Here is a 16808-nt window from a genome sequence, read left to right on the forward strand (position 1 = left end):
TTGAAGAAATAACTGAAATAGACATAGGGTTAGACCCAACGACGTGCCTCCTACACAATGTGGAGACATCTGTAAATAAATATAAAGATTCAGGTATTTGGTACTTCTTGAATGCGGCGAAAGGGTTGATACCCAAGTTTTGGCGGAAAGCTGAGGTACCGAAGGAGGTAGACTGGATTAATAGAGTAAACCAGATAGGTAGAATGGAAAGATCATATCATATGCAGGAAGATAGGATGAGAATTTATTTCAGGAGATGGGAAAAGTGGGAAAGAGCAGGATTGAAAGAGAAATATAGGAAAATATGAACTAGGATGTTAATAAAAAATTAATAAGCCTCAAGAGATTAGAATGGGCTAGAGTCTGCAGAGGGGGAGGAGGGGGGAAGAGGGACGGGAAAGAAAAGAGTTTTTAGTAAGGGAAAGGTAGAAATGTTATAAATGTCTATTTGTATGAGAATTATTTCCCTTTTTGGGTTTTTGTATTAACATGAAAAATTTAATAAATATTTAAATAAAAAACAAAAAAAAACAAAAAAAAAACAAAAACACAAGTAATTTTGTTTGTTTATCCTTTGCTCAGCAGAATGTATTTTGGGGGTGTAATTCTTGGTATGTATATGCTATGTGTTAGAAGCCTTAAGCGCTGCTTAAATTGACGGCACTATATACTGTAAGTACCTGAAATAAAATAAAAATAAAGTCAGCTACAGCAATGTAATAAGCAGGAATGAGTTCAGGCATGATGTTCAGATCCTAGTCTGAATTAGAATGTGTTTAGTTTCTATTAGTTTTTCAGATGAAATTTTAATCTTTTAAGACTATCACCAAATCTGAAAAGTTATAAGGAAATTCATTAATGCATTTATTTCATTTGTTTCATTCAGATTGCATCACACGATTCGGACCCATGGGGAAATTAATTCAATGTTCGAATTTGTTCAATAATTTGGATTCAGATAACGAATAGATCTGAATTTCGCTCCATTCATTAATTTGGATGCACAGGAATCAATATTGTCCAATTAGCTCATGCCATTTCTCTTGGTGGGCTGGACTAGCATCTGAAAATATTTATGTATTTAGTAAACTGAGTATAGGATAAAAACAATGTACTGAAAACTACATGTCAAAAAGTTTAGAATTTCTAGAGGTATGACTGGCTAAGATTATGTGCACATTTGAGTTTATTAGAGAAGTTAGGCATTGCTCTGCTGCCTCCCCCGTATCCTGAGTCCCAAGTCACATCAAGGGACTAATCGGAGGAGCAGTACCAAGCTCTACATATGCAAGAAGTTAAATTCAGCTGCCCGTATCTCTAAATCTACAAACTGTTTTGACATTCAGTTTTCTCTGGAACCCTGCATGTGCATTTTGTTTTTTTCATAATTTCAGTTTGAATTGCCTGAGTTTGTGGCAGCTTAATTTAAGGTATGTCAAACTCAACAAGCTGCTACATTATTACTGTATATTACTAAACTGCAATCATAAAACCTCTCCACAATCCCTTATGAATGCATGTTACAGCAACACGGGTCATCAAAACAATTTTCCAGCATCCTGGTTAACTTTCCTTTAGCACTCTCTCAGAGTTAGCCACTTGACAAATTAGTTCTTTGACCCCCCTTTGACATAGACAGACATGACCCAAACTTCCAGTGTATCCTCTTCAAACACGATTTCAGCAGCCCTGGCCCCTGTTTAACTACCTCAATGCAGGGCACTTTTACCCCCTTCCTGCCCAGACCAATTTTCAGCTTTCATCACTTTGAATGACAATTTCGCAGTCATGCAACACTGTACCCAATAGAGCTTTCTTTTGATGGTATTTAATTAGCACTGGGTTTTTTCGTTTTTGCGCTATTAATTAAAAAATTGTGTTAAAAATTTTTGCAAATAAGTAATTTTTCTTCATAAATGTGGTCCAAAATGTATACTGCTATGTTGCTTTGGTAAAAATAATCCCAATCAGTGTGTATTTTTTGGTCTGTGTGAAAGCTATAGAGTCTACAAGCTATGGTACAAATCATTGAAAATTTAACACACCATATCAAACCTGATGTACTGATGGCCTATCTCATTTCTTGAGACACTAACAAGCCAGGACAGTACAAATACCCCCCAAATGACCCCTTTTTGGAAAGTAGACATTCCAAGGTATTTAGTAAGATGTATGGTGAGTTTTTTGAACCTGTATTTTTTTTCCCACAATTCTTTGAAAAATGAAGAAAGTAAATACAATTACCGTAGTTTTTTTTCACACAACTGTTATATTAACAGGTTATTCTTCTCGACATATGCATACTTGCAGCTTCACCCCAAAACACATTCTGCTGCTCCTTCTGAGTATGGCGATTCCACATGTGTAAGACTTTTCCACAGCCTGGCCACATCCAGGCTCAAAGGTAAGGATTATTTTTTTTTTTAAAATTGGTATCAGTGTTAGGTAGCATCAGTGTCAGTGTGTTTTAGGTAAAAAAACAAATAAACAACATGCTCACTATTGTTTCTGGACTGTACTGTGGGTACAAAGAACAAATAACATACACATATATGATATTGCTGCGATCGTCAAGAGCTGGGAAATTTGTTTTGGGCTGTCCTTTGGTGGTAGGTTATGGTAGTAACAATAAACACAGCTAAGTAAAAAAAAATGATTTTTTTTTTACTATTATGAGTCAGTTTTCCTTTGGTAATAAAAAAAAATCAGGAGATATCCATTACCATTTACCACCAAATGAAAGCCCAATTTGTCCTGAAACAAAACAAGGTATAATTCACCTGGATGTACAAAGTAGTTCTGATGATACGTACGGTTTTACTACCACACATCAAAGTTGTAAAATTTCAATATTTAAGATTTAAGATTTTGTTTTACCCTTAGGCGTGAAGGGGTTAAAGTGGTTGTAAACCCTTCCATATACCCAGTGAAGTGACTGATACGCATACATGAAAAGATTCAAACTAGTACACACTATAGAGGAATATGCTTTGTTCAGTTTTATTGTCTGAGCTTTACAATCACTTTAAGCCTTGATGTACATCTATTATGATTATACATTATTATTATTATTATTATTATTATTATAAATCTGCTGCAGCCTTCACTCCAGTAATTATTAGAAAATCTCTAGAGGCTAGTTTACACTAGCATTGTTCTCTAAAGAGTGTTTCACATCTAGATTGCTTTTCCGAGAGCATTTGACAGGCAGTGAAGAAGCATTGTATTACTACCTTACTGCCTGTTTTAACCACTTTAAAACCCTGCACTAGTAGTTGACTGGGTTGAGTTCAGTGGGTGGTACTGCCTGTTGAACACAACAGCAGGGATACTTTTTGCTGTGCAAAAAGAATCTCATCTGCAGCATATGTACTCCCTCCTCTGCTGCCTTTCCAGAGTAAGGAGGAGCAGGTGGGGGCAGTAAAAATTCAGCTCAGCTGCATGTTTTATGCTGCCCTCACAAGTGTAAATGAGGCTCATTTCACAGTGCTTATAATCATTATCATTATGATCAGAGTATAGATGCTCTGTATCATGGCTGTTTGCACTTGCAGGACTAATACAGCATAGTACTGCAAGTGTAAGCAGCCAATATAAAGTCATACAGCATAGTACTGTAAGTACAAACAGCTATGATACATCTATAGTGCATAGTATAGCAAGTGCAAACAGCCATGATACAGCCGTACAGCATAGTACTGCAAATGCAAACAACCCTGATACAGCAATGATACTGCAGGGTGCATCATGGCCACTTGCACTTGCAGTACTGTGCGTTATGGCTACATCATGGCCGCTTGCACTTGCAGTACTGTGCGTTATGGCTACATCATGGCCGCTTGCACTTGCAGTACTGTGCGTTATGGCTACATCATGGCCGCTTGCACTTGCAGTACTGTGCGTTATGGCTACATCATGGTCGCTTGCATTTGCAGTACTGTGCGTTATGGCTACATCATGGCTGTTTGTACTTGCAGTACTGTGCATTATGGCTACATCATGGCTGTTTGCAGTTACACTTGTAGTACACTGTCTATGGCAGGGCTTAAAATTTCAAGTCTTGAGCTACTAGCCAGGCCTTAAGAGTTACTCACTACCAGTTGCCCCAAGCCAAGAAGCCATTGTCCCAAACTGCCTGCACCATATTGAACCATAAATTTGCTCAGGCCCCTTGTTCAAATTAGGGGGCCTGTACTCTGTATAGGAGGGCAGTCATGCTGACTTATTGGATTTTATATATATCCGTAGGTAATAAAGGGCTTCCATAGCAGTTATATTTATGTATATTTTTTTAAACCTTTCAGGCTAAAACCTACCTGTCTCACTGGATTGCTTCTCTAACATTGGTCAAAAATTCTATGTGGTTTTTTACTAAAATACGGTGTAAAATCTAGTGCACCTCTGCCTAGAAACCAATCAGCTTCCAGGTTTTATTGTCAAAGCTTAACCACTTGCCTACCAGGCACTTATACCCCCTTCCTGCCCTGGGCAATTTTCAGCGCTGTTGCACTTTGAATGACAATTGCGCGGTCGTGCAACACATATGAAATTTTTATCATTTTTTTCACACAAATAGAGATTTCTAGATTGTAAACTCCAAGGAGCAGGGCCCTCAAAACCCTCTTGTATTGAACTGTATTGTTGCTGTATTGTCTCCCGTTATATTGTAAAGCGCTGGGCAAACTGTTGGCGCTATTTAAATCCTGTATAATAATAATAATAATAATTTCCTTTGGTGGGATTTACTCGCCGCTGGGTGTTTTATTTTTTGGGCTATAAACAAAAAAAGAGAAAAGAATTTGAAAAAAAAAGTTTTTCTTTGTTTCTATTATAAAATTTGGCAAACAGGTAATTTTTCTCCTTCACTGATGTGCGTTGATGAGGCTGCACTGATAGGCAGCACTGATGGGCACCACTGATGGGCACTGATAGGAGGCACTGATGGGCACTGATAGGTGGCACTGATGAGGTGGCACGGATAGGCAGCACTGATAGGTGGCACTGATAGGCAGCACTGATGAAGCGGCACTGATGATGCTGCACTGATATGCAACAATGATGGGCACTGATAGGCAGCACTAATGGGCAGCACTGATGGGCACTGATGGGTGGCACTGACTTGCGCCACTACTGGGCAGTGATGGGTGGCACTGCTGGGCAGCACTGATGGGTGGCACTGCTGGGCATTGGTGGGTGTCAATGCTGGGCACAGGTGGGTGGCACTACTAGGCACTGATGGGCATAGGTGAGTGGCACTGCTGGGCACAGGTGGGTGGCACTGCTGGGCACAGGTGGGTGGCACTGCTGGGCACTTGTGGATGGCACTGCTGGGCACTGATGATCAGTGCCGATCCATCCTCGGACAATTGCCATGTATCGGCAGTACTTTCCTCACACTGCATTCAGTGCATTTTCCGGTGATCTACTGTGTCATTGGACACAGCTGAACACGTTGTAAAAGGCCGCTGTTATTGGCCTTTTACCACATCACGTGAACAGCTGTGTCCATAGGATGCAGCAATCAGGGAGATCGCCGGTGCACTCCCCTGGGGGCGTGCGGGAGAGCGCGTTCTGTGAGGATGTCATATGATGCCCTCCCAGAACTGGACAACCGCGCTGTAGCTGTCATTCGGCTATAGCTTGGTTGGCAAGTGGTTAATTGAACTGCAGTTAGAAGCTGATTGGCTACCATGCAAAGCTACTCCAGAATCTGAGTGCACCAGTTTTAGTAAATCTCCCCCCATATGACGTTCAAAATAAGTTTTATGCACATATACATATTACATTAACTTGTGTCTGTTCTCATGATGTTGTCATTTACAAAACACTAGGCAAACTTTATCAGTAACGCATTAAAAATGGCAGCCATTGGCTAGGATAATGCAAATCAGCCAGTGGAGCTTTCCCTATTTGAAAGATGGAAACAATTGAGGGCCAAGTATCATCCAATAGACACAATTGTTTTTTGTGCAAATTTGTAAAATCAGTTAAATATTATCTAGTGACTTTGTACATTCAGCCTCTTGCATTGGTAAAGACAACATTTTGTATGGCACGTCCGCAGCCAATATAAGTAGTGGCTTACATCCCTCTGGGCATACCTGTTCTAGAGTAACATGCAGCTATTAAACTGCTTGTCGTCATCACATGCTTGTAACAGTAAATTATAGTGCTTAACATCCTTATTGATTTAGCCCAGTAATATGGTCAGACCATGTAAAGTTGGATTTTTACTTTGACAGTATTTGTGCAAATGGACTAGACATACTGTTCCAGTAACATTATTGATTTAGATGGGATTAAACTTGTTTTGAATGATATGGTCTGTGACCTACAGCAGTACTTTAATGACAGGATTAACAGTTTGTAAGTGACGTTTAAAAGCAGGACTCTAATATAGTATTGAACATTATTGCAATTCAGCCATGCTGAGGCCAAACTTAGTGAAATCATTAGGAAAAAAAAATATATATCTATATATATATATATATATATAGATATATACAGTATATATATATATATATATATATATATATATATATCACTTATTTAACTTTACTAGGCCACACAGCTGTATGAGACTTTTATTGTAAAAGGAGGCCTAAAGTGCTTATAGAATATGCAATACATTCCAACCATGTTTCATTTATTTCACTGTAGCTGAAATGATTTACATTGAATCCAGCGATGAGCCTCACACAAAACTCAATTACACAGAGATTTTCTGAAAGAAATCAGAGAACATCAATATTAATTTCATCGCTATATTAATGCCACCATATTTAGAAACATAAGGAAGTATGCATATTATTTGTTTAGGGGCCACAATTATTCATTTATTAGAAATTGTAATTTATACATCACAGGTTGTTTTACAATATCTGCTCATCTGATTTTAATCTGTTTGTACAGATATATTTATTATATGCATTAAAAGAACACAGTGATGGTTGACCTTTTTTTTGTTCCCTTGGGATATTATCTTAAAGGCAGTTATAAAACAAGAAAACCCTCTAATTTCTTCATTGGATCAACTAGAGTTGTGTCAACTTACGTTGTGTGACAAATCATTCTCTTGAAATTCCCTGCTCTACCCCCTAACTTCTCCAAACTAATGGACTGGCTCAAGACTACACTGTCCCCTGTTAAGTATTTCCTATGATGACCAGATGGTCAGGGAGCAGCACTGAGTGACCAAGGGCCAGCAGCACTGAAGGTTTTAAACTGTCGGTGTAAGTGTAAGAATGTTAACAAATACTATAGTTTTTATTTTGTTGTGCCTATGTGTTGAGCTTAAAAATGATGGGGATTTAAAGTGGATGAAGGTTTTTTTACCTTCACGCATTCTATGCATGAAGGTAAAAAACCTTCTGCATGCAGCAGCTCCAACAGCACCCCCAATACTTACCTGAGCCTCATCACAATCCAGCGATGTCAATGACAGCCTTGGCTGTCCCAGGTCTCTGTCTCCTCATTGGCTGAGACAGCAAGTGGGAGCAATTGGATCCCACTATTGTCAATCACAGCAAGTTAGCCAATGAGGAGAGAGAGGGGCAGAGCCAAGCTGCTGCTCCATGTGTGAATGGACACACGGAGCAGCGGGTGCCCCCATAGCAAGCTACTTGCTGTGGGGGCACCCGACAAATTGGAGGAGCCAGGAGAGCCTGCGGGGGATCCGAGAAGAGGAGGATCCAGGCTGCTCTGTGCAAAACCACTGCACACAGCAGGTAAGTATAGACATATTTGTTATTTTACAAAAAAAAATTAACCTTTAGTCCTCATACACACTGGACATTTTATCAACTGCTGTTTTTGGCTTTTGGCATTTTTTTCTACAACCAGTAAACTCCCCAGCATGTTATCCTATGTGTCCATGCACACATAGGCTTTAATCAGCTTTTTTTGGCTGGGGCATTTTTTACTGGAAAAACAATCCAGAACTAGTTGGTTTCTAGAGGAGTTTTTAGCTGTAAAATGCTCTAATGCTGAAAAATCAATAGTAACTGCTGACAGTGTGCATTGAAGCACCTAAACAGTTAACCACACTGATTTTTATATGGGACAGCCCAAGGAGTGCAGCCAGATTGTCTCATGAATCTTGTGCCCTTGGGTTGCTTTTTGATCTCTCTCCTAATGAGAGGATGGTAGAGGAACCAGCAATCATATACAAATTTGCATTCAGAACCACTAGCCATAAAGATGCAACAGTAAGAACTGTTAAGTCGTATGCATTACATGTAAAGTGATGCACAACAAAGGAAAGTGTAGATACATGTCTATTGATATTAGGGCCTATAGATTGGGAGAACAGCTAAGACACAGGCTTTCTGCCTGAAGGCTTGGATTTATTACAATATTTCACATAACATAAAGTATAAATCCATTTGAATGGAGATGTAGTGCTCAATGGTAAGCTTTCTCCCAGTTGTATAACAACTGATTACGTTTGCAGGACCTACTCTATTAGCTGACAGTACAAAAATTCATTTGACATTTTACTGCAGGGAACGCAATTGGATGAAGCTAAGCTGGCCTCACTGGACATCATTGCCCCACTGAAGTATTTCTCCACTTTCTACATATTATGGTATGCGTAGATACAATAGCACTTGAAACACTGTAAAATGCGGCAAACTGGAGTTTTTGGTTGTTTTTTGAGCAACAATTTTTTTGTGCAAAAAAAAAACCCTAAAAACCGCAAATCCAGAAAAATGTGGCTAAACACTAATGCAGAAATGCTAAAAAACACTGAAAAACTAGCATTTTTAATGTGACTTTACACAGTTAACGCTACCAGCGTTAGTAAAACGCCCATGTGCATGGAGGCTTAGAATCGCTTTAATACTAATTTAAGAGAGACAGAGCATGAATTAAGCAAAGAATATACTGAAAATTTTAATTAAATCATCACCTTTTTTTTTAATACAAACAACTTTTATTGTCAAGATAACAGAGAAAATGGAACAATACTTACAGAATCCACAATGACATTACTGCAATAGCAGAATTACACAAAAATAGAACAACATGGATATGCAGATCCCATAATAAACAGAATAACAAAAAAATTATCACTTTTTTAACATGCACATAATGATTAGTGATGAGCTGAACTGCATAGGGTTCAGTTTGACAGATTTTCTGCAAACTTCAAAGATGTTTGAATGCCAAACCCGAAACCCATCCAAATTAACGGAAGGCAAATCTGTTAAATCATAAATGGCCAATTTATGAGCAAGGAGGTGCAAAAATAGCATTGGGGGGGGGGGTATGGGCCCTACCCTGGAGAACATGTACCAATGGGGAAAAAAATAATGAAACCCATGAAGCTGGAAGCAGTGATTTTGTAGCACTGACATTTACAAAGGAAAAAAGTTTTACAATTTCTGGCAAATGACTTTGACAGTTGTCATTGCCAGCTTCTTAGTTAAAAAAATACATGGACCAAGGATCTGCTGTGTATTTTGAGGGACCATTGGAGTGGATTGTGTTTTTTTTTTTTTTTTAAAGAAAGGAGCTGGCAATGAATGTCATTTTCTGGCAATGGAAACAATTAAGTACTGGCCATAGTATTTTTTATTTGCCCTAATGTATATTTTTTCAGGACAAGCTTTTGGGGTACGTCCCCTTCGTCAAGGTCCAAGCAGTACTAATACACAAAGGTTTAGTATAATGTTAAAAAAGACAATCTCTGAGGGGGAAAACACACACACAAACAAATGTACACAGCAATGGTAATAAAACAAGGATAGTTAGTGAGATAAGACAGAGGGAGAGCTATAAACTGGAGGGGAAGATGACAATAACAGAGGGGGTCATAAAACTGTTGGATAATGAGTAAAAAAAATCCCATGTCTAAATTTAGGCCATTATCTTTTGTGTCAAATAGAACTATCATTCTTGGTTCAAATGTTTTCCTTTCCTGAATAGTTTTGAAATTCCCTTTAGGAACTAAGACATTGAGGTCTTCCATAGTGTGGTCAGGTTTTTAAAAATGATGTCCCCAGGTGTGCAGAACTCATCTTAATATTTATTTCAGGTACTTATATAGCACCAGCAATTTTTACACAGCACTTTACATATATATTGTACATTCACATCAGTCCCTAACCCTCAAGGGCTCAAAGGGCATACAATCTAAGGTACCTAACTTACATACACACTAGGGCCAATTTAGACAGGATCTAGTTAACCTACCAGTCTTTGAAGTGTGGAAGGAAACCAGAGTACCCGGAGGAAGCCCACACAGGCACAGGGGGAACATGCAAACTCCAGGCAGGTGGTGCTGTGGTTGGGATTCAAACCAACGACCCTAGTAATGCCAGGCAGAAGTGCTAACCATTTAGCCACTGTGCTGCTTTCTTTATGTTCCTTGATGCTGTGTCTGTGCAAAATCATCCTTGTTGTTCCCTGTCAGAGATTTTTACCTTCTACTAAAAACTTGTGTATTAGTACTGCTCGGACCTTAAAGAAGAGGACATATCCCAAAAGCTTGTCTAGAAAAATTGTATGTTAGTGCAAATAAAAAAAATACCATGGACCTTAGAACTCTATCTCCATCTGTAAACGGGTGGGCCTCTAGGAGTCTCGATGACATAGGTGTGCTGTTCCACTCTTTAGCAACTGTTTACTGCTGTACAGGGTGAAGTTAGTTTTATACTTTATACTGCTCATCAATTTTGTCTGCCAGACGGACTTTTTGTTACAGCTTCAATGAACATTCTGACAGCATTCGCCAGCCAGGGAGGCTTTTTCCAGGATGATCAGTGAAGCTATAAAAATGTCACTCTGGCAGACATACTGATAAACAGTATGAATTGAAGATAAGTAAATGTTCCATGCACATCAGTAAACAGATGTTAAATAGTTAAATCCAACACATTTTTACTCTGGATAATGTAGAGATTATTTAAAGCCTAACCAAATATTAGATCAACTAAATATATTCCAGGTGAAGCAAACAAAGTTTACAAAGTCACCTTTTGTCTTCATACACATGATGAGAATATTGGATGAATAATCTTTTTTTCTTTTAAATTCTAGTCTTATATCGAAAAGTGAAGTGTTACTAAACCCACAACAGTAAAATCAGTCTGTGTATGCAATAAAGCATGCTTGTTATACTCACTGCGGAACCTAAGGGGTTAATCCTCTGCAGTGTGTAAAAAGGCAGTTTGATCCTGACTTCTCTGCTCCTCCCCTTGTTCAAATGTTCACGTTTTATCTCCTGATAAGACAGACTGAACCATAGCCATTCTGCACATGCTCAGTTTATTGTGTATTGCTAGAGAGGTTTTTTTTATCTTGGGAGAGTGCATGTGATCCAATCAGCACTGTCCAGACAGAAGTCAGGGGTTTTGCATCCTCCTAGAGCAGAAAGAAAACTCCTTCTACAAGCTTTAACCAGTACTCTGCTGGACACTGATAGAAGTCACAAGGCTTCTCTAACTGCTGATGACAAAAGGTATTTAGCAGTTTATATTTACTAATTGCACTTCCACGTTCTGTGTATTGTGGGAGACCAGATAGAGTGAATGGAGGGTCCTGGGTTTAGTAACACTTTAAGAGGTTACTAAAGTTACCAAAGTTCTCGTATGACAGAATACAATTTCAGAAGTGATGTAATGTATTGTATTGTTGTTGTATATATTGTAATGTATTCTTTGGTTTCCAAGCATGCGTGGTCTTGTTTTTCTGATTTCTTTCAGATGAATACTGTACTGATTAAACAAAAACCGTATATTCTGGTATCATACAAGAAAGATTTTTGTGTTTGTCCCTTGAGATAATGTCGCATGAATTGTTGTGATCTCGAAAGCTGTGTACGGACAATCAGATTTTCGTATATGATCTCTCCAAAAGCGGCATTTTTCACCCGATTTTCTGATCGTGTGTACTAGGCTTTAGTGGAAATGTCTGTCCCCTGCTAGCATGTTCTGTGTGGAAGCAACTGGTCTCTCTGTAGAGGTCTAACACATGCTCTGGTGAGGCACAGCTAGAACTCTCCAATCAGCAGAGAGCACGATGCTGGCTAATTGCTAGCGGTGTATTGGATCTCTGCAGAGTGCATTGCTTCCACACAAAGAACAAGGGTTCTTATCTGCAGTATGCTGGCAGGGGACACACTCTTCTACTCTGGATATGTCTGCTTTCTAAAAAAAAACTGTAAGACTTTGCATATCATTTGCTCAGCATCACCAGGTGAAAATAAAGTAACTCAACTGCTGCCAAATGACCCCTTGTCCCTGTTCCACACCACAATTTTTTTATATTAAATGTTTCATTGTGCAGATGTGCCACCAGTCTCTTCCAAACATTTGGGAGCTGTCAGAAACTGGAGGTGCATCTGTACATATTCATAAATTGCGGCTTACTAACACACTGCCTCCTGGGGTAGCTGTGGCATGAAAATCCTAGGGGGCAGGGGGCTCAGCCTAGGCTGAAAATCTGGAAGTAAAGCAATATTCACCAAAAAAAGAAAAAATGTAAAACAATAATTGTTGAAGAGGATGGGGGGAGGACAAAATAAAACAATGATGTTTAGGTGAGTTTAGTTACGATTTAAAGTTCACAGCAAAACACCCTCAATTTTTATTTACTCAATTTTTTCATTTACTCAGTGGCATCTGTTACTCCCTCCTGCTAGCCTTCTAACTTAAATGTAGACATAGAGCAGAAAGAGAGGAGAGCAGAGTCCTGAGACGCAGCCCAAACAGCTTCACTGCTGCTCTTGTAGATTAATTGCCCCACAGTGTTTGCAGCTAAAGTGGTCAGTTAAGGCTTTTTTTTTTCGTAATCACTTGCCAACCAGCCCATGTAGATATACTGTGGGCCGGCAGATCACATACATGTACGTGATCTGGCATATCCAGGTAGGGGGCAGCCCCATCTGTGTTGTCATTCACTACAGTACAAGCCCATCAGCTGGTCCCAGCCAATTATTTATGGCTGGGACCTGCTGATCAGCTTACTGAATGACAATAGAGAGCCTTGGGTTTACTAACAACACAGGGCTCTCTAAGGAGAACAGGGATGTGGCTGTATATTTTTCCCTGCAAATCAGGGAGATAAAACAGTCACATTGCTTAGTAAAAGCAGCACATATTACACACATTACACATTGTTAGGCACACACAGTTTACCCTTTTATTGCCCCTAGATGTTAACCCCTTTCCAGCCAGTGTCATTACTACAGTGACAGTGCATAGCATTGGCACTGATCACTGTATTAGTGTTACTGGTGAAGTCAGCGTCAGCTAGGGTCAGATTGCCTGCTGCACAATTCCACTACAAGTTGCTGACACCATCATTACTAGTATAAAAAAATAAAATAAAATTCCAGTATATATACCATAGTTTGTAGATGCTATAACTTTCACACAAACCAATCTATATACACTTACTGGGATTTTTGACAAAGAAATGTAGCAGAATACATTTTGGCCTAAATTTATGAAATTAGATTTTTAACATTTTTATTGGATATGTTTTATAGCAGAGAGTAAAAAATACCACCCAGTGGTGATCAAATATCAACATAAAAATGATATAAATTTTGTTTGGGTAGAGTGTTGCATGACTGCGCAATTGCCGAATAGCAAAAAATGGCCTGGTCATGAAGGGGATAAAATCTTTCAGAGCCTAAATGTATATATACAGTCATGGCCGAAATTGTTGGCACCCTTGATATTTTTCCTGAAAATCAAGTATTTCACACAAAAAAGGTATTGCATTAACACATGTTTTGCTATACACATGTTTATTCCCTTTGTATGTATTGGAACAAATATAAAACAGAGGCAGAAAAGCAAATATGACATAATGTCACACAAAACCCCAAAAATGGGCTGGACAAAAGTATTGGCACCCTTAACTTAATATTTGGTTGCACACCCTTTGGAAAACATAACTGAAATCAGTCGCTTCCTATAACCATCAATAAGCTTCTGACACCTCTCACCCGGAATTTTGGACCACTCTTCCTTTGCAAACAGCTCCAGGTCTCTCTTATTGGAAGGACACCTTTTCCCAACAGCAATTTTAAGATCTCTCCACAGGTGTTCAATGGGATTTAGATCTGGGCTCATTGCTGGCCACTTCAGAACTCTCCAGCGCTTCTTTGCCATCCATTTCTGAGTGCTTTTTGACGTATGTTTGGGGTCATTGTCCTGCTGGAAGACCCAGGATCTTGGACGCAAACCCAGCTTTCTGACACTGGGCCCTACAGTGCGACCCAAAATCCTTTGGTAATCCTCAGATTTCATGATGCCTTGCACACAGTCAAGGCACCCAGTGCCAGAGGCAGCAAAACAACCCCAAAACATCATTGAACCTCCACCATATTTTACCGTAGGTACTGTGTTTTGTTCTTTGTAGGCCTCATTCCGTTTTCGGTAAACAGTAGAATGATGTGCTTTACCGAAAAGCTCTATCTTGGTCTCATCTGTCCACAAGACGTTTTCCCAGAAGGCTTTTGGCTTACTCAAGTACATTTTGGCAAACTGTAGTCTTGCTTTTTTATGTCTCTGTGTCAGCAGTGGGGTCCTCCTGGGTCTCCTGCCATAGCGTTTCATTTCATTTAAATGTCGACGGATAGTTCGCGCTGACACTGATGCTCCCTGAGCCTGCAGGACAGCTTGAATGTCTTTGGAACATGTTTGGGGCTGCTTATCCACCATCCGGACTATTCTGCGTTGCAATCTTTCATCAATTTTCCTCATCCGTCCACGACCAGGGAGATTAGCTACAGTGCCATGGGTTGCAAACTTCTTGATAATGTTGCGCACTGTGGACAAAGGCAAATCTAGTTCTCTGGAGATGGACTTGTAACCTTGAGATTGTTGATATTTTGCCACAATTTTGGTTCTCAGGTCCTCAGACAGTTCTCGTCTCCTCTTTCTGTTGTCCATGCTTAGTGTGGCACAGACAGACACACAATGCAAAGGTTAAGTGAACGTCTCTCCTTTTTATCTGCTTTCAGGTGTGATTTCTATATTGCCCACACCTGTTACTTGCCCCAGGTGAGTTTACAGGAGCATCACATGCTTGTAACATTCTTATTTATCCGCAGTTGTGAAAGGGTGCCAATACTTTTGTCCAGCCCATTTTTGGAGGTTTGTGTGACATTATGTCGAATTTGCTTTCTTTCCTCCCTTTTTTTGTTTTGTCCCAATACACACAAAGGGAATAAACATGTGTATAGCAAAACATGTGTTAATGCAATACGTTTCGTGAGAAATACATGATTTCCTGGAGAAATATCAAGGGTGCCAACAATTTCGGCCATGACTGTATATGAATGCCCATAGCCTGGTCATAGATTTACGTTACAGCAGAACTAAAGACTTTTTTTACACATGATCCCTGAAATAACAAAATAATTAAATTTGTATTTTCACTTAAGTGAAAAAACAGAACTATGTTAACAAAATACATTTTTGTTTAGCCCTATTTTAGATGAATTTTAAACATGGGCTTGATCTCATGTTACTATACAAGTCTAGATTTATTAATCACAGCAAAGCACATCTTTGCATCTTGTTTTCTTGTGAAGTAATTGAAAAGGAAAAAAAGAAAAGTTCTGTGTTATGAAACCTGCATCCCCATGACTCAGATATTCATGTCACAACAAACGTCAAGGTTATAAATTGTACAGGATTGCTTTTGTTGTAGAGAATTATTTAACTTTTATTGCTGAAGAGAATTATTTAGTTTTTCTTCTTTGAAAGGATTTTCGTGTACTCCTGAGAAATCTCTGAACTAAGTAGTGTATTCTGAGATGTTCTTATAGTAATACCAAAAATATGTGCTTTTTATGCACTTAGATGGCTGTGCATGCACGATGCTATTTTGACACTCTGCTGCATCTTTGTAATTCACTCCCTTGTCCTAGAGGAGTTAGTTTCGAATTTGCTAATGTGTGGATGCACAAGACAGACTTATTGCATGGTTCTTCATGGCAGATTTCTGAATCGTAAATATAAGAAATCAATTTAGATCAGTTATGAAGCACTGGCAAAAGACAGTAAAATTACCTTGCAGATGGAGTTCAGGCTTGTCTATTAGAATTTGGCTAGATTATTTTGAAATGATATTGCTATTTCTTTTTTTTCTGTGTTGTCATTAGTTGGCTCAGAAATGTTATCCTCAAAATGTTACTTATAATAAAACTGAAAAAAATCTGCTCTGATAGAATAGGAATGACTTGTTTTAGAACATGGTGCTGTAATCCCCCAGAAAACAAACAATAAAACACATTAAATGTGAATATAACAAAATTGAAATATAGCACTTCTTTACTTTGCTGTATTTCACATTGAATTACTGTGTTAGAGCACAGATCTCTTTATTATTTATTACAAGTACTTATATAGCACCATCAATTTATGCAGCGCTCTACATATATATTGTACATTCACATCAGTGCCTAACCCTGAAGGGCAAACAATCTAAGGCCCCTAACTTACATTCATACATACACATACAGTGGGGCAAAAAAGTATTTAGTCAGCCACCAATTGTGAAAGTTCTCCCACTTAAAAAGATGAGAGAGGACTGTAATTGGCATCATAGGTAGACCTCAACTATGAGAGACAAAATGAGAAAAAAAATCCAGACATTCACATTGGCTGATTTGGAAAGAATTTATTTGCAAATTATGGTGGAAAATAAGTATTTGGTAACCTACAAACAAGCAAGATTTCTGGCTCTCACAGACCTGTGCCTTCTTCTTTAAGAGGCTCCTCTGTCCTGCACTCATTACCTGTATCAATGGCACCTGTTTGAACTTGTTATCAATATAAAAGACA

This window comes from Staurois parvus, unplaced genomic scaffold (assembly GCF_062004578.1).
Source record: "Staurois parvus isolate SC_StPar_1 unplaced genomic scaffold, SC_StPar_1.0 ptg000768l, whole genome shotgun sequence".
Taxonomy (NCBI): domain Eukaryota; kingdom Metazoa; phylum Chordata; class Amphibia; order Anura; family Ranidae; genus Staurois; species Staurois parvus.